We start from the raw sequence: 20,238 nt of genomic DNA, 5'->3' as shown, positions 1-20,238 counted from the left end.
TTTTTTTTTTTTTTTCAAAGCGAAATAAGACTGGTTGCATAATTATTTCATTACTAACTGTTATTTTGGAGAAACAAAACATGTATGCCGATCGTGATATATTAGAAAAATAAAGCTGTAAATTTGAATTTGCATGCTTTAAAACTTATGTGGTAGCTAAGACAATGAGTTTTCAGGCAGCAGATATTTTTAATTTTGCCTCTTCATGAGTTCCTAAATTTGTTTGTAATCAATTTTTTGTTTTACAATTAACAACTCAAGGATCACATTTAATTAAAATAATTAATGAAGTTTTTACAACGTAAACGATGAATGGGATACAATAGTGCATCATTTTTGTCATTTAACGTTTTTAAATATTGTATTTCGCATATAATGTATATCACATCTTATTTTTCATTTAAGGAAACAATAAAGTAGCAAATGAATTTTTTCCAAACTATGTACCTTTAAGTTTGTCATTTGTGCATCAGGAATTTAGTCCCACCCCTCTAACTAAATAATATAGAAAAATAATTTTTTCCTCATTCTATTTTTTTTTCTTTTTAATAGAATCATAATTTAGAATCCGAAATATTATACGTTGCGTTTAAAAGTTTAAATATTTTTTCAAAATTTCATCTAAAACAGCTTAAAACAATGTCAATTAAATATTTCTAAATTTTCTTTTTGAAAAATCATGCCTATATACGCATTCTTCAAAGCATGACAATTTAAAACTTAGCAAATAATAATAAATGTCAATTAACAACCAACATCACATTTGATTAAAATAAATAATAAAGTTTTTACAACGTAAACGATGAATGAAGTGCAATTTTACACCATCTTTGTCATATCACGTTTTAAAAAACTTTATAACTCATATTACGCATATCACTTTTTTTCCTTTTTTTTTTCTTTCTTGGAAACAATAGTTGCACAAAGTTTTTTTTTCTAATATGTGTATCTTAAGATTCCCTCAAATGTAGAGCAAGATTTCAGCTTCTAAGTAAATAATATAGAAAAATAATTTCTTGCTTAGCAACATACAATTTTTCCATTTTTTTATATACAGGTATGATGCAAATAATTCCAAATATTTTAAATACCGGTTTAGAATGGTTTACACATATTGGTAGAATAGAATCGAATGGTTTTCGCAGAATGGTTTAGAAAAAATAGAAGTTTCGAATCTAAACTATGATACGCTTTTTTAAAAAAAATTAAATATTTTATTCCCATATTTTATCTAAAATAGTTTCCTACACTGTCTATTAAATATTTCTGGATTTACTTTTTGAAAAATCATGCCTATATACATATTTTCGAAGATATGTCCAGCGACTCCAAGTAATGATAAGAAGAAAAAAAAAATTAAAAACAATTAACCAAAATTATGTTTACAAGTCACTTAGCGCCCACTCATGATTTTTTTTGTTTTAAACTAATAAGAAAAAAAACACAAAAAAAAACACGTTCGTTGCTAGTATAGTGTCAGAGAAAAGCCGCCGTTCATCTAAGTTGATTATTCAGTAAATCCTTCTCTGACTTCAAATTTATGAAGCGGATCTAGGATATGTATTATCTTCCAAGTAAGAATATCTCCGCGGGATATCTGATGTACGACCTAGAATCGCGCAATGACAAGTGCTTTATCAGGTGTTCGGAAATATTCCCAGTAATCAAATTTTACGGGTATGGCTCTGTTGCCATTGTGATAAACGTGAGGTAAAACGCATAGAAATGTATATATTCTAACTTCCTAACTCGCAATTCTAACTTTTTTTTCAACTAAAGTCAAAGTTCGTTTGACAAGAAATAGAAATGAGTCAAATTTATTCTTGACAGAAGCTTCAACTTGAAGAAAGTCATTAATGAGGAAGTTTAGGAAATACTGAAAATGTTAAGCGCAAAAAGTAAACAACTTAATCTAGTTCTCAAAATTAAATATTTTATTAGTCATAAACACTAAATAAAAGCTCTAATTACTCTAAAACTCTAATTTTTGTTATAAAAGGAAATTATTATTATTATTTTTTTCTTTTTTTTGGAAAGTAAGTAATCTAAATTTAAACTACATTTAGCGAAAACACTGAATAGGCAAACAAAGTAAAATTATTCAAAGAAAATATGAAAAATTTTTCTAAGGGACAGTTATAAGGAATATAAAGTGCAAATATAAATGAGCTGTATCTAAGAACTTATAAATTGTGAAAGTAACATTGGTAATTTAAATTTCGAACACAACTTTAAAAGATTTTTGTTATCCTTATTATTTGATTATAACTCATAAAATTTTTCTCGTTTTTAGCAGTTTTTCAGTTTTTAGAAAAACAAGCAGAAATAACAAACTAAATTTGGCATACATAAAAGGAGGAAAAAATTCTGGTAAAATTACCACATTGCATGGTAATGCCATTTATAATTAAAAAACATAATTCTGGTTAAAAAAAAATATGTAATAATTATAAGCCATTCATTTGATAATTTTTCCTTTCATATGGTAGCGATTTTCTGGAAATTCTGGTTTTCAAAATTATAATTCTCATTAGCAAACACTAAATAAAGCATACAAAACTGAAAAGTAAATTTATTTAAATAAATGCTCTTTATGCCATGCTCTAAAAAACCATATTAAAATTACCAAATTTTGCCACATTTACTGAATGTTATTACATATTATGATACTACATTTTATGGTTAATTTAACCATAACCGACGCACTTAAAAATTATTGTGCTGTTCCCATAGAGCCAGAAAATTTAGGCGGAAAATTTAACCCTGGAAGTTTTGATCGTATTTTTTTCTCAGTGCATATATATTCCCATTGATATGCTTTCGAATATATTGTGTCAATCATTTTCAACATTTAGTCTTAATTATTTTCAGCTTCAGCATTTTTTCTTTTTTCATATAATTTGAATTTTCTATCATATAATTTTTTCTATCATATAATTTGAATATATTTTTTTTGAATAATTCTAGTACTAATTTTTTAAGAGTTGTTATAATAATATATTTTAAAGTTATATTTTAATAGCTTTTTATATTAGTACCAGGAAACCAACAAAACTTTAAATCATTTCAGTTGTAAGTATTTAAAATAATATGGTGTTGATTTTGTTTATCACTTTTTAAAAAAAATTCGCCTTAAAAAATATTACAACTAAATTGGCTTTATCTACAGATATTTTGAAACGAATTACTCTTAACGCACTTTCAATTAAATTCTTTTAAATCGCAAACATTCACTAAGGAATTATTTATTTATTGATATAAAAGAAAAGCTGCTATAAAATGTTCTAAACATGCTTACATAAATTTAGTAATTCTATATCACGAAAACAATATAAGAAAATTTCCTAAACATCAAAAAATCGATTTAAACTATGAAATTTTAGGACGTTTTCAGGAATAAATTAATTAAAGAAGGTTGTGAATAAGTAACTGAAACAAAAACTTATAAAATACAAGTAGTTTTTTTTTTAAAAAAACACATCACACGGAGAAGAAAAAAATCTAATGAAATTACCGTACTGTATGGTAAAGACATTTCTGGTTAAAAGAAATTCAAAAAAGAAATAAAGACACATAAACATAATTTTTATAACAAAAAATCAAAATATACAGTATTTTAAGTATTCATTTGTTAATTTTTCAATTCGTATGGAAACGCTTTATCGCTTTCGTATGGAAACGCTTAAAGTAATTTGAATCGAATAACTGATTTTTATGTCATGCTCAAAGGTACCATGATAAAATTACCAAATTTTACTACAGCTACTTATTTTTATCATATTATAAAACCTTTTTTTATCGTTAATTTAAACCAAAATCATTACCAAAGCGCTTCGGTAAAAGTAATTGAGCGTTTTATTGTTCCAATACAGTCAGAATACAGTACGAGTCAGAAAACAGTCAGAATACGAGTCAGAATACAGTCAGAATACAGCCAATACAGTACGATAAATTTTACCATATTCTGGTACTTTTGACCATACTTTTTTTTCCCAATGCTAAAAAATGGAGGAAATAATAAAGATGAATATTTTTTTAGCTAAATTTAGTTAAATTGAAAATGCATATAATTGTTTTTTTTTCCCTCTTTAACGAAAATGTATTTTTCTACGAAAAAATTTTTTTCCTTATATTTTAAGTAGTTTACATTAAAAAATATGCCCAATTTACTGTGCGCTTTTTAAAACTATTGATACTCTACAAATATAATTAATATCAATGAACTTTTTTTACAAAAAAATTAAGTATTATCAGTTTTTGATTTTTTTCAGTCACAATTAAACAAGCGCAGCAATAACAGTAATAAACTTTTGAAAAATAAATATTATGATTCATTTAATTATCACTTTTTAATTTAAAGTTAAAAAGAAACTATAATTAAGTTAAAAGGTAAAATTATTAAACTTAAAAAAAAACACAGGTTTTCATACAAAATTAAAAAACTCAGACCAAATTTTATGTATATGTATATATAGGATATTATGTATATGCGTATACTATTACTTTAGAAGTATGGGAATAGTGGACAGGACATAAATTTCTACATTTTCCTTGAGGTAATTCAAGAAGCAGTGCATAAATTAGAACGATAAGCAAAGATATCAGTTTTAAACCGGGGGGGGGGGGGCAAAACAGAACATTATTTACTCATGACACAGTAGCTATAAAACACTTTCTAAAATTGAATCTTGACAGTGGATGAGGATTTGTATGGGACGCGATGATTGGTTGAGCCAATATAGCACAGTAGTTCTTTCTGATTGACATTCTGAAAAATCTACCCTCACCCCCTCGTGTGATATCTCTAAATGGAAGTGGACAACCCCCCTTCAAATTCCCTTACTTTCAAAATGACAAAAAAAAATTTCTCTATTTTTGACACGCATTTCTGAAATTTAGGTAAACACAACTAACTTAGTTGATATTGATTTTAAACTTGTGATTTTGTTCTTCATTCTCTTTGGATGTTTGCTTTGGATAATAACATTGGATTACCAAATTATAGGTGAGAAATAGAAGTAATTTTTTTTCAATTACTGTATATTTTATGCAGTTATTTTGTTTCATTTTATAATTCATTCAATAATCCATTTTGTTTCATTAATAATCCATGTTTATTTGGTTTTATTTAAAAAATTTAAAGTTTATTGAAAAAGAGCTTTACAAATTTTCTTTTTTGCCTTATATTATAACTTTATTTTTCATTCAATCATGTATTTCTGATATTATGTACAAAAATATTTATTTTTTATTGAATGATTACGTTGTGTATATTTAACATTTTCGTTAATTATTTGAGATTGTACTCGTTAAATATTACTTACCATTTTTAATATGTCAGACAAACTGCTCTTGCAAGTTTTTAAAGTTAAAATGCATTAAAAGAATTTTCTTTTATATTTAAGAAAACATCTTGCAACCATTGATTCATATTTCAAAATTAAATCGAAAAGCTTTAAGTCTTTTTAAGAAGTATTTGTATACTCCATAATTCATGTAAGTCACGTAGTTCTCATGTTATTCATTACATTAATTTATTTTTAATTTTATTCTATGCATATATATATACATATATATATATTTTTACCTTTATTCAATAATTTCCCTAAAATAGAAGAAAATGTATACAAAAATTTTGAATTTAATAAGATTATAAGTCATACAAAAATGAAGATCTCTTTTAGGAAATAATAATAATCTGGTAATAATAAGTTTTTGAAAAGATAAAAAACAAGTGAAAATATGCTCTTGTTTCAAATCAAATTTAAATATAAATAAAACGTATAAGCGCAGCTGTAAAAATCTCAAAACAATGAAAAATTTCTTGTCTTAATATTCATTCAGGAATACCTCGTAGATAGTTAAATAAATAAAACCTAATAGCAATTAATAATAAATGAAACCTAATAACACTCATTACATAAAGCTCTTCATGAAACTACTTTCTCTTTACGGTATTAAAATTGCGAAATATTTTTTTTAAATCTATTTAATATAAATGAACAATTTTCAGCATAAAAAAAACCTACATTTCGTATACAAAACAGAAATATTGACATTTTTTTGGTACTTGTTTGTATGAGAAACAATTACTTATTCCTTTTCGGCATTGATAAATATTGAAAGATAAGCAAACTTTTGTTTCTAACTTTTAAGAGTTGGATTACAGCATTCAGATATAGCTATTACGGCATTCAGATATATATTCAGATATAGCTATTTTTCGGAGCAGTTTGAAATATATCTCTCCTATCTCCTATAGTACGTTGCTAAACAGGTTCGTTTGGTGCACTATTCCCTGAGTGGAAACTATTACGACGGGGTACCTTACTGATTACTAATTGGAATTATTAATGTTTAACAAATAAAAAAAATTAACACTAATTACAATAAAATACATAATGAGACTATTTTCTCTTATATATATATATATATATATATATATATATATTTGACTTTTTATTGTGCTTGTATTTCTGTTGAAGCAATTATTTATTCTTTTTTCGGTTATGATAAAAATTCAAAGAAGAAAATAATATTTCTGACTTGAGTAATATTAAAAGTAGGGGGTGGAAGCATTAAGAATTCTGATATAGCAATTCTGTGAAAGCCGTTTGAAATATTTCATTACTTTCTCATATGGTACCATGCTAGACGGATTCGGATGAGAAGCGATTCCTGGAACGGTGACTATTAAAGCGGGGTACCGTGTAAAAGTAATGCAAAACAAGAGCCCGAACTTGTCTTATTTTATGCGTGCAGGAGCTATAAATTTGGCTCTTTTCCTTTCTTTGAATAGATTTTTGTGCAAATTGAACGCGACCAGTAGATGGTAAGTTCTCTATCTCGGAAGCGAACATCCATACCATTGCATCAATACCATGGCCATTAGAAGCTTTTGAGGGTAGTCCCTTCTCATGGCTTGGAATTCTAGCGCTTCCAAGCCAGGAGAAGAACCGGATCGATTGGTAAAAGGGGTCGTTCTAGCTCTGCTGTTCGCTATTAAAATCTACGCTACGAGCCAAGCTTTTGAAAGAGCAGCCCCATTTCGTTGCAGCCGCTCGCTGGATTCATCAATTTGAGCAAACTTTGAATGTAGGTTTGCTTCTAGCTCTCCCCGCTCCCTTTTTTTATTTTTTTTTTCTTCCTATTCTCCATCCCAGCTCATCAAGAGAGTATTCTTATCGACTCTTCGCATATCGCGACGATATAAATATGAGAATATATAGATTCGTTTCGCTTTTTGAGATGGCTCGGCTGAGGCAGTAAGAATTTCAAAGAGATTGTGAGGAAGGGGGTGCATGGAACATTAGAGGAAACGTTTTCATACCGTTATGGATGAAAAAGTAGAATCATTTAGAAAGAATAGATTGAGAATTTTATTTTTATTTGTTTATTTTTCTATTTGCCGCTTAACTGAGAATGGCATTGTGTGTTCGTTGAAATTTTAAATGTATTTGCAAACGAGCTCGTTTATTTCGGTATCGTTTGCTAAAACTGAATAAATAAAAAAAATATATGCATCGAAAATAAGTTATGGATGCACGTTTGGAATAATTATTTTTAACTTTTCTACTTTTTCAATTAAATGCAGTTTTTTGTAAAGCATGGTTTCACATTTAATCGAATTAAATATGAGAATATAGGCTAACTGAATAGAAGTAGAAATAAAAATAAGGATATAAATCAATAACACTTAATGGAAATAATTATGAGAATATTCGCTATTTGAGTTGACTCAACTACAGGACTGAAAATTTCATAGAGATTATGAAAATGGAGGTACATGAATATTAGAGGAAACTTTTTCATACCCGTTACGGGAAAAAAAGTAGATTCATTTAGAAAGAAGATATTTGTGGGATCGTTGAAATTTTAATTGCATTTGCAAAACAGCATGTTTATTTTATTAACGTTCTGCTCGATTTAACCCAATTCAACGTTCAGTTCAATTTGACGCAATTTTTGTAGCTCATATTTTAATAATTAATAAATTCAAATAATTTTCAATGTATTTAAAATTCTGAAACAAAAAGTTTCTTGTACGCTTAATTTTTTCCCCGGTGTATAATTTTTAGACTTTCCTTTTTGTGATTTGTCATTTTTGCTGAAGGCTTTAATAAAGTTGAAAATAATATTACGATCTCATATCGATATTTTCATGTATCAATAAATATACATATAAGTTTTCAATGTAACAGAGTATTTTTTTAAATTATATTATAAAATTATTAATAAAATTTTAATGACATTTTTGCTTACCTCAAAAATAAAATAAATGGGCACCCAAACATGTAAGCGTTTAAAAGGGCTCACATAAAAAGTGACATTTAAAAAAAAACTGAGTGCATCTACTTTTTACCATAATATAATTCGGAATTTCCCACAGTGTAGCTTTATTTGTTAGAATATCTAAACATTATATGATATATCAGTTTGTAAGAAGAAAAATGCGAAAAATATAACTATGCTCTATTTTATTTTTCTGGTAAAAGTTAAAATCAATAAATACTATATATTAAATAAAAAAGAAAGAAAATGGAGAATTTAAATAAAATTGTTGAATTTTATTATGACTAATTTATTATCTTATAATGAATAATTTATAATTTTATACACCTATTATGGATAAATTTCATCCAAAGCATGAATTTTATGAGAGTAAAATTAGCATTCCTTTAATGCATTATAATCATAAAAACATAGATATTTTTTGAAAAAACATTCTATTAAAAAAGATTTATTCTATCATAACAATTAAAATACACGAGGAAAGAATAATAAACAAAATAGATATAATAAGATGGTAAAAATTTTGCATTTTAATGAGAAATTGTAAATAACAATTATTCATAGTATTTTCATGCAAAAATGTAGCTTAACATCGCTTAAAATACTTATTTTGATTAATTGCTTGACGATTCTACTTGAACAAAATATTAAAGTTTTCTGGTTGAGTTATTTAACAAGTTCACTTCATTAAAATTCTTAAGGCAGCCTCTCTAAGTTCCTTATCGCAATTCATATGTCTTAAGAATTATATTATTTGATAAGCAACAGCTATCTTGATTGTTATTAGTTTTATAAAAAAGAGCACAATTTTATTTATTTTTTCATTTGGTAAAAGCAATTTTTCTTATACATTAAAAAACATAAGTTTTTTCGTGCTTAAGCTACAAAGATTTATAAAGAAATATATATGGTATTTTTAAGCTTTTTCGTCACTCTATTTTAATATCAAAACTTATAAACAATTTCTAAATCAAAGAACCGATAAGCAATAAACGGATAATTACATTTACCATTTCAATACACGATTTTACCTCACACACTGTTGTTTGCAGGAAATTATTCAAAGACAGAATTGAATGTAACTCTTTGAATCTGTTTATGCATCAAACTAATCCGTTATCTCAAAACAAAGTAAAGAATCCATAATGTCAAAGTGATAAGTATTACCTCTTTAGTTCAAATATCTTCCTGATAATCTTTAGTGATAGTTAACATGACTGGTATTCTTAAATAATTATATGCTAAGCTCTCAATGCTTTTTTTCTTACTTATTTATTATCCTTCTTTTTATTTGTATGATGGTCACGTTTTGTTTGAATCGAAAAAGGAAACAAAGATGAATTTTAGATAAACTTTCTTATTATTTATGTGAGGGTTTTCATGTCGATGATGATAGATTTAATCATCATCATTTTGAATGTTTGGTAAAAACATTTTTACTTTCCTCAAAATCGTGTCTGCATTCAAACATTACAACAAACTAAAATAAATTTATTAAAGAATAATGACATATTTTTTAAATTTATCAAGATAACGCTGTTTTTGTATTGACTTATCTTTCGCATTCATGTAAAACAATTCCGAAGTTGTTAGCAGGTAATTATTTAAATTTGGCAATCAAAATGACTAAATAATATTGTATTGTTTGTTAAAAATGATCTTACGTGCACTGTAAAATATTTAAAATTAATTATATCTGTTATCATTGAAATAGTGCAGTATCAAATTCTAAGGGGCCATAAAGTGTAAACAAACTTAGTAATGAAGACAAAAATAGCAATGACTTTTGATAATAGCCCTCAAAGAGAACTTCAAATATCTTAAAAAATAATTTATTTTTATATCACAAAATGTGTGGACATCAAAAGTATGTAACTAGGCTAAATATTTTTTTCTTCAGTATATTGATCGTTTTAAATGAAAAACAATTTTATATAAAAAAAATCTAACATAAATAACATGCAATAAAATATCCCAGCGCTTTATTATGATAAAAACGGGTGAAAGATAATTTTGAAAAAAATATATTATTATTAAAAATTAATGCAAGTTTAAGCTTCAAACAAATCAATATTAGTTTAAACTTTGTGGCGCTGAGTAAGTTTAAACATTGAATTATTAATATGAAACTTAAAGGCGTGTAAAATCTGAGCAAGTTTGCTATTTTAAACATTATTTACTAGAATTCTTTCATTAATTGAAGTTAGAAGGTCAAATCCAAGTAGTTATAACAGCGCTATTTTGTTTTTTTCATTCTGCTCATTAAAAAAAAATTAAAAAGGTAGAGCAAAAAACTACATTATTTCAACCAAGAAAATGCTGATATTGTTTGTCTTATTAACAAAATATTCAATTTACAAAGACGTTAGTTATAAAAATCATCCTTATTGAGATGCAAAATTTACGAGAAAACTACATAAATATATTAGATAAAATGCCGCTAATTTTTTATCCTGTTCATTCTCCTTTTGTACTGTTTTTTCTTTTTTTAGAAAAAGTGCAGAAATTATAACTATAGTGTTATTTTCGGTAGGGGAAGACAATTATTGTTTATATTATTCATCAATTTTGCAAATACAATGTTATATGTTTCTATCATATAAAGGAGAAAATGCGCAGTTAATTTTAAAAATGAGCTCCCAATTAAGCTTGGATCGGTACAAAAAAATTTTTTCTCTTGCTTCTTTTGTTTCAAAATGCTATATGTCACAAGAAATAAATTGAAAATCTTGTTAAAATTAACCAAAAAAGATATATTTCCCTATATTTATTGCAACTATTTTTATATCTATTATGAAATAAAATTTTCTGAAGCACTATTATATTATAAAAATTAGAAAATTAACTTAGGCGGTATCATTATTTTTAAACTAAGCATTCGTTACAAAAATTAAGCAACCTACTAAAACATAAATCGTCAACATTCTTTGAATTTAAAGAAAATAATTTTTCGCAATTTCTTTTATTATGCAAGCATTTGTACTTCCATCTGCAAAAATATAGTGCCGGTATGGTATATTCCTGTACTGAATAGAATAAATAATAAGAATCGTTTAGTAAATCTTTTATTAAATTCATATTTTACATTTATTTTCACTGAATTAAAAATTAAACATTCCTACTCTCATAAATCGATATAATTCATGAAAAATCGTATATATACATATATATATACAGACACACACACACACACACACACATATATATATATATATATATATATATATATATATATATATATATATATATATATATATATATATATATATATATATATATATATATATATATTATATATATATATATATATATATATATATATATATATATATATATATATATATATATATATATATATATATATATATATATATATATATATATATATATATATATATATATATATATATATATATATATATATATATATCTTATATTCAATATAAGATCAGCATTTTCACTCAAATGACATTGCTGGCAAAAAAATCCTGATCAAATTATTGAATAAAGGACCGGCACTTTGTGTGAATCATCCTTAAAATATTATACCGTCATTTTTTGCAGCAATTTTTATTTAATTAGAGTGATTTATTAGAGCGATTTTTGAAATTAGTTTATTTAATTAGAGTAATGATTTAATTCGAGTGATTATGGTATTTATTACAGTAAAAATTACGTACCGTAATTTGATACGGAATTTTTTACAGTTCTTTTGTTGCATTAATTATCCATTACATTTACTTACTCGTTATTATTTACCCGTAAGTTTAAAATTGTTTTCACCTCTTATAACTTGATGTAACACATAAGAAATCGCTCTAAAGCAGATAATTTCTTGCTTAGATAATGACCTATTACAGTCATTAAATTTATTTACAAATTACATTATTTAAAGCTATTTTTATCTCTAATGAATAATGCGGAAAATATTGTACAAAAGAAGAAAGAAAAGTTTTCTTCAAATGTACCCATTAAAGTAACTAAACTAATTTAAAATTATATTAACTAGAATTAAAAATTTTTCATCCCTAATTAATCAATATAATTCATGAAAATTCGAACAAAAAAGATCTTCCCTTGGTAGAATATATATATTCATTCAAATACTCTTCATTTCTAATTTCCTCTTCTAATGCTTCTTCGTTTCTAACTACTTTAATATCGCAACAAACTTAAGATGTGATTGCACATGTAATAACATTTATTTGAAATTATATGAATTTAAATTGTTTTGCCCACTTTCAATCGATATCGTACGTGATCTTTTGTAGAATCTAAAGAAAAAAAAGTAGAGTTTTCTTCCAACATGAATTATAAATTTTCTCTTAGATGATATTGCTGACTCCGCTCTTGCTACATTGAAGACAAACCTAAGACGCGAGTGGACCATTACAATCCATTGATCCATTACAATTATGACATTTATTTTAAATTAAATTATTTTAAATTGAGATTTTTTGCCCACCTTCCATCAATATAGTGCGTTATAAATTGTAGGATCTAAAAAGAAAGAAAAAAATAGAATTTTCTTCAAAAATGGATTATAAATTTTCGCTTAGATGATATTGCTGACTCCGCTCTTGCTACATTGAAGACAAACCTAAGACGCGAGTGGACCATTACAATCCATTGATCCATTACAATTAATACATTTATTTTAAATTAAATTATTTTAAATTGAGATTTTTTGCCCACCTTCCATCAATATAGTGCGTTATAAATTGTAGGATCTAAAAAGAAAAAAAATAGAATTTTCTTCAAAAATGGATTATAAATTTTCGCTTAGATGACCTTGCTGACTGCGCTCTTGCTACATTAATATCAAGACAAACCTAAGATGCGAGTGGACGAGTAATGACCCATTACAGTCAAAACCAGACTGCTTCAATTCTGTTTACGATCATATTGCGACTTCAGTATCTATAATAGCTAAACAAGTTGGATATGCCTTAAAAAAAAGTCATATTGCTGGCGTCGTAACAATTTCCTTTTAGTAGAAATCGCGATCACAATAGATTCGCTAGTGATTTAGCGCCACAACTGCTGCGATTACAAGAATTTGATTTTGTGACAACTCCTATTACATCACGATTATTCCTCATATATTGCTCAAAAGAATGACAGCTATGAGTCGCGATATTTAGCTAACCTCATTTCCAGAAAAAGAAGAAGGAGAAAAAAAAGGAAAAAAAAACGCGCCAAGGTTTTACACCGTGAAGTTTTTTAATATTCTATTTATTTATTAGTTCTCAGTTATTGAGCATGAAAAGTGGGCATCAAATTTATTAGTTCGCAAGAAAAGTATTTAAAAAATTTTGGGATACATTTCTTAATAAGTATATATATCTCACTAACAGTATAAAAATATAACGAGGCACGTAATATTTATCTATTTGACATTTTAAAATTCACTGAACACTAATCAGCAAGCTCATTATTATCAGTAATTAGTATATTATTACATTATAAGCGACTGAATATTTAATTAGGGGATAGATGAACGCTTCCCTTTTTTGAAGTTCCAGAATTTTTCAGTTAACACTATTAATATATTTCTTCACTTAGTATACAAAATGTATTTTATAACAGTACCCCAATTATTCAATAACTCTACTATTTTTCAAATGAAAAAAAAAGAAACTAATTTTAGTAATTAAATGAAATTATTGTCTTGGGTAATATTTTTATTTCCTGCAAATTTCAAAAGTTGCCGTATAACATTTTTAACATACATAGTAATATTATTGCTAACATATACATAAGTAAGATACTGAAAATAGTACTTCCAAAACTTTAAAGGTGAATATATACTCAAACCTTATATTTTAAATTTGATGAAAACAACTCAATCGATTTATTTACATGAACTTTTACTAAATAATAGTTAACTCAAGTAGTTATTGTCTGAACTCGAAAGTAATTCACAGATTTTTTTTAAAAAAAGAATTGTAATATTAAATAAATAAATAAGCAAACATTTCAAAACTAAATTTTTCTTTCAAACAGCTCTTCTTTGAGCAATTTAATGAAAAAATATAAGTAAGAACACAAAAAGAAAAAGACAAACCAATAAATACATTTAATTAACTGCACATAACGAAATTAATATAGAAAAATATTAATTATAGGTACAAAACAAAAGACAAAAAACTCTTTATAAATTATCTTTATTGGAGATTTAAAATATATGCTAAGTTAAATGTGTTTTTACTTAGGTTATAATACTGTAGTAACATTAAATCATTTTCTCAAATTTATAAAAAATTAAGGTACGTGTATCGCACTTTTTTATAAACACGCGAATTAATTGTTCAATAAAATTTATACAATGAAAATAAATTCATTCTTGAACAGCTCATATAATTTCAATTAACTTATGCTTAATTATAAATTTCTCAATGATTTGCATTGTCCTGGAAATTGACTTACAAATTTTATTTGTGCTATTCATTCACAAAGTTTTATGCAATAATTTGAGTTATTATAAGTGGCATGAAGTAGTTTCTTAAGCAATCTCCTAACAAGTCCTTGGAAAAGTACTAATATGTTATTCATTATATTTAAATATTATTACAAAATCATCATTAATTTTTTCTTTACGTCAACTGTTTATTAAATTTTATTAGTTTTTTCAAGGAAATTGTGAGTTTAAGAGAGAAACATACACTTAAATACTTCTCCTTTTTATCTCAGTTGATCGCTCATAAAATTACTATCGAACTATTATTCTACACTAAATAGCTTTATAAAAGCAATAATAAAGCTTTAAATCAATTCTTAAAAACGTCGTAATTTTTCCTTTAAATTTTTAGTAGAATGTCATAACAGTTGAGATAGAAGGTTTTTAATCTTTAAGTGAAGGCAATAAAACTGAATTACATTTTTCATTTCGTACAAGTGCGCATTTATCAAAAATAACTTACTTTAAGAGCCATTTCAAATCTTTAAACGATACTAGAACAAATAGGTCTCTCTAATTAGACAAAATTTTAAATTAATCAAATTTTATCTTAAAACATAATTGTTTTTAATCTAACACTTTTATTTCAATTTTGAAGGGTGGAAATAAATATTATGAGAAAAACAATTTTAATATTTCTCTCACATGTACTTTCATCGTTTAACGTTTGATTTAACCCGTAATCAGGATTGAAAGTATGATGGAAGGATAAGAAAACTGGTAGTAAAACTATAACTTTACGGCTGTATTTTTTGGTGATCAGTAATAAGCCCTTACTATTTTTATCTGTAAACTATTCTTCACTATTTAGTTTTTCTCTGGTTAACAGAAAGATATATATATGTATGTATGTGCATGTATATATATACCTTCAGCCCTGCCTATTAGTCACCCATGTTCCAAGTTAAGTGGCACTAGAAAATACTTTTTTTAAGTTTTACACTAATACCTTTAAGAAATGCATTTTACCCTCTGTCTTGTAAGGGAATGAGTTAAACGGTTCCTGCAAACCATAAAAATTAAAAAAAAAAAAAAGTGGGACAAGCTTTAGAATTAAAGAAAATGACTCCAAGTTTTTTTTTCTAACAATTAGAACCACATACAGTTTGTAAACGGAGGAAAAAATTCTGATAAAATAATTAGACTTTATGGTAATGACATTTCTGGAAAACAAATTTTTAATTCTGGTCGGTATTTAAAACATTCATTTAACAATTTTCCCGTTTACATGGTAAAGGTTTACCGGAAATTTTAGTTTTAAAAATTATAGTTCATTTAATTTAGTTCATTAAAAATTATAGTTCATTAATTTAGTAAAAGCTACTGAACTAAAAAGTAAATTTTACCGAAAAAATGGTTTTCATGCCACGCTGTAAGGTATCATGATGAAATTGAAAAATTGTAATACATATTACAAAAGTTTATCACACATTATGAAACCATAATTTATCGTTAATTTTAGCGCAATTATTATGAAAGCGCATCAGTAAAAATTACCGAGCTTCTTGGTGTTTCCACACGGTAAATTTTATCATATTCTGATAGTTTTGGTCATACTTTTTTCTCAGTGTACATGTTTAATACAATTATAGATTTAATCAATTTTTTAAATATATTTTAACGTAAATTTTAAAAAACCTGTTAACTAAATAAGTTGATGAAATATGCCATACTTTGATTACATACTCTGATTACTGCAATAATTAATTGTTTGATACATAATAAATATTTAACAATTTAAGAACCATTTTATGTGTTGTAACTATTTATTGAAAATAATTTGCATCCTTAATAAATGTTCAAAATGTCTTATATTTTGATGCGTAAAAGTTACGGGAGAGGCTACGACAAGTTTGAAGTTGATTAAAAGCAAAAGTATCTTTTGACTTTATTTTTATGATCTTTATTAAGCATTATTTTAGCTTACAGAACTATAATAATTTTGACAAAATACTCTTCCATATTGTCATAAACTTATCTTAAATTGCATTGATCAGCAATTTTTGTGAATGCTTACGTTTGTAATTCTGAAGAACTATATATAGTGTAATTTGAATAATCAATTTTATTTTTAAATTCATAAATAAAGGTGTTAAAATGATATAAAAATAGACATATTGTAAGGATAGTAAATCAAAAACTTTTTTTTTTTAATTAGCGAAAAAAATAAAATGATTTGTATAAAAAAAATAATAATCTGCCATCTAAAGTAAAACCGTGTTATTAGTTAACAAAAAATAAATAAATAAATAAAAAATATTAAATTTGGCAATTTTAAATCATTTTAAGATTGAGTTCTGGTCAGAACATCTCATAGTTAGAGAAATATTTCGATATAAAGATAATGTATTCGACACAATTAGATGAGAATCCTATATATTAAATTCTTAACTATATCGTAAAATTATGCGTCTTTCATATTCAGTATAAATTAAACTCCTAAAATTTTCGAAAAATTAAATATGATTAAGAGTCAATACTTTATAATTGCCATAAACTTTTCGAAAACTGTGATGATATGATAAATTTCTCGAGGTTCTCCAAATTTTGAATAATCCCCCTGTATTTTCTAGGCATGTTTCCTCAGAAATAAATCCACTTATGAAACAATCTTCTAATTTTTGCTGACAGGGCATTAAAAGTTAATATTGCTAAGTATTTGACAAACTGTATAAGGTAGTCTTAACATTAAAACTAACTCCAACTTTCTTTTTATTAGTACCTGCTCAGAATTTACTGTCAAACCATTTATGTAAATCTAAGACTATAAATATATTTATGACCTCCCCGAAAATTTGAAAATACACTAATAAATTTCGCGCAGCCGATCTTCTTAAAAATAACTATAAACTGATCTAGTTGACCTAAACTTGCTTCATATTCGGAGATCGCTATAAACATAACTGTAAACCAAACTGTTGGATCGCTATAAAGGAGTGCACTACACCGGATATACCTATATTAGGTGTTTTTAACTTGCTATAAAAGTAAGCGCTGCTTTATTTTGACTTGAGGAAGTACGTAGCGTAAATTACCAGCTTAGATGCATACGGCAAAACATCGGAGTATTTAATTTAACCACGGAAAAATTATACATTATGCATGTTTTGTATTTATTGCGCTGTACTCAAAGGATATATAAATCAAGTTGTTAGCTGCCATTTCTGTTAAATTATTAAAGATATATTTATTTAGTGAAAGGAATATTGTGTTTTTTTTTAACCCGTTTTAGCGGAACTTCTTTTCATTTAGGGATGTAAGAAAGCATCTGATCTAAAGATATCGATAGTAAATATATGCAGAAAGAAATTGGTTATCTTTTTAGGGTTTGCAGTGTTTATTTTTCAAAAATGTAAAATTTGTGTTTAAAAATAATATGCTCTCCAAAGATCTAAAAATCATATTAAATGAATGATTTTCAAGAGTAGAAAATTTGTAAGTTTAATTTCCACTCTTAAGTTTGATAATTAAAATTCGAAATTTGTTTATTTTTCGCATAAATTATTGTTGCTTCATAAATTTTAAAGATAAATATCATTTCATGTTTGATTTTTATTCGATGCTTGGGATTACTAAAAACGTTATCTTTGTAAGTTTTATAACCCTTCAAGTAAAATCAGTAGTCCTCGAAATATTTTCAATTTTTGCATAAATTATTACTTTTGCATAAATTTGAAAGATAATCATCATTTCATATTTGATTTTTTTAATGCCTTATCACTTAAATTTTTCAGTGGATCACTAAAAACTCTGTCTTCTTTTTGCTCAGTTTTTTTTTCTATTAAATAAAATTCACAAAGCTCTGTAATTAAATTTTATCTATATTTCTGCATCATTAATATATTTAGTATAGAACTAATTATCATGCAACACTTAGTTGTTTAATAGATTTAAAATAACCTAGTTATCAATTTTAAAATTTTGAGAAAGATTAGTTGCTTAACAACCGTGGGTATTGTTCGTAAAACTATATGTATATTTTTCAATGTTTGCATGCATACATGTTAATTAAAAATAAATTTTTGCTATAAAAATATTGTACTTAAATATTATATTTTTCCATGGAAAATATTGTGTGGTTTAATGAAGTAATGGGAAGTGTACTTAAAGGAGTAAAAATTAAAAACCAACAATAAACAGTAGCCGATAAGTTAAATATTAAAATAAACAATGTTTCTTCACATTAAAGTTTACTATTAAATATGAATGTTCAAGCTATTTTCGATCTAACAATTTACCTTTGATAATGCTAATGCATGTTCATAGCTACGTTTGAAGACAGTTATGTTTATTTAAATTATTCATTTGATAGTTATTTCGTTCACATGGTACCTGAAATACAGGTTTTCGTCAGAGGTTGTATTTGATAGTCCTGCCTGATTAAAATGCCTGCTGTTTCGGAAAGAGTTAAGCCTTTGACGAACAATTTTTATTAAACATATTTTTCATATTTTTTTCATTAATTTGCATAATTTGCATTAATTTAAATTAAAATAAGTGAAAAAAATTATATTAAGCATTTTAATAGTTTATGGTTATGAAATACAGAATGAGGCACTAATGTCTTTTTTTGCATTAAAGGTAAAATCTTCCGAACAATAAATTTTCAAATTTGCAGTTATTTAGATTTTGAAAAAACAGTTATTCCTCAGTGAAATTTCTTCAATTTACAAATTAAATTATTGATAATTTTTAGAATATGAATGATTTTTTTTCAAACTACTTATTTTTAATTTTATATTTTAATACAAATTAAATTCCAAATTATGTGGCAGGCTTTTCAATAACTATTAGACCGTTTATTATAATTAAAAAAATATCAAAATATATTTTTGCTTGTAATTAGAACGTGAGAAAAAAATTTATAAAAGAGGCACCGTTATCCCATCTGCGTAAACCAAATCAAATTCTCTTAAAATAGCCATAATTGTATTTTTTTTTAAGTCTGAATCTGTTTCGTAATATAAAAATTATTACTGAAATATACATGAGTAAATCAAATGAAATATATTTCTGATTATAAAAAATTTGAATTTTTGAAATAAAAATAAATTCTTTAAAGTAATTATTGATTTAGAATAATTCTAATAATAATAAAAAACTTGTGACCCTATTGATAAAATGTAACACAAAAGGAAAATGGAGCGTTTTATCACACCAAAAATTTTACGAAACAAAAGTCAATGGAAATTCAGATGATCGTGAGAAAGCTTTAAAAGCTTTATATTTTCCGGAATTTATTTTAGTATTTTTCTTTGAAAGTAACAAATAAAATTTTTATAATACTTTCAAATTCAAAAAAGCGTGAAATTATTTTAAGTTTACTTTTATTACATTTTTGACGCTTTCCGAAACAAGGAGTTGGGAAAATTCAAATTTTTAGTGAGATTTTTGAACAATATGATTTTTCTTTTACAGCTTCGAATGTCCGATAAAATTATGCATTTCGTGCGTTGAAAAACATGTTGTCTTATATATAAAGGAAT

General features: G+C 25.5%; 1 protein-coding gene across 1 annotated transcript in view; it reads right to left on the bottom strand.

Annotated features, from left to right (window-relative positions):
• Nucleotides 1-20,238, bottom strand: part of LOC107457037 (homeobox protein abdominal-A-like) — an 80,087-nt gene that overhangs the window by 30,459 nt on the left and 29,390 nt on the right. The window lies entirely within an intron of this gene.

This window comes from Parasteatoda tepidariorum, chromosome 12, assembly GCF_982258835.1.
Source record: "Parasteatoda tepidariorum strain Cologne lab strain chromosome 12, Ptep-v5.0, whole genome shotgun sequence".
NCBI classification, from domain to species: domain Eukaryota; kingdom Metazoa; phylum Arthropoda; class Arachnida; order Araneae; family Theridiidae; genus Parasteatoda; species Parasteatoda tepidariorum.
This window is presented reverse-complemented; position numbering and strand designations above follow the sequence as displayed.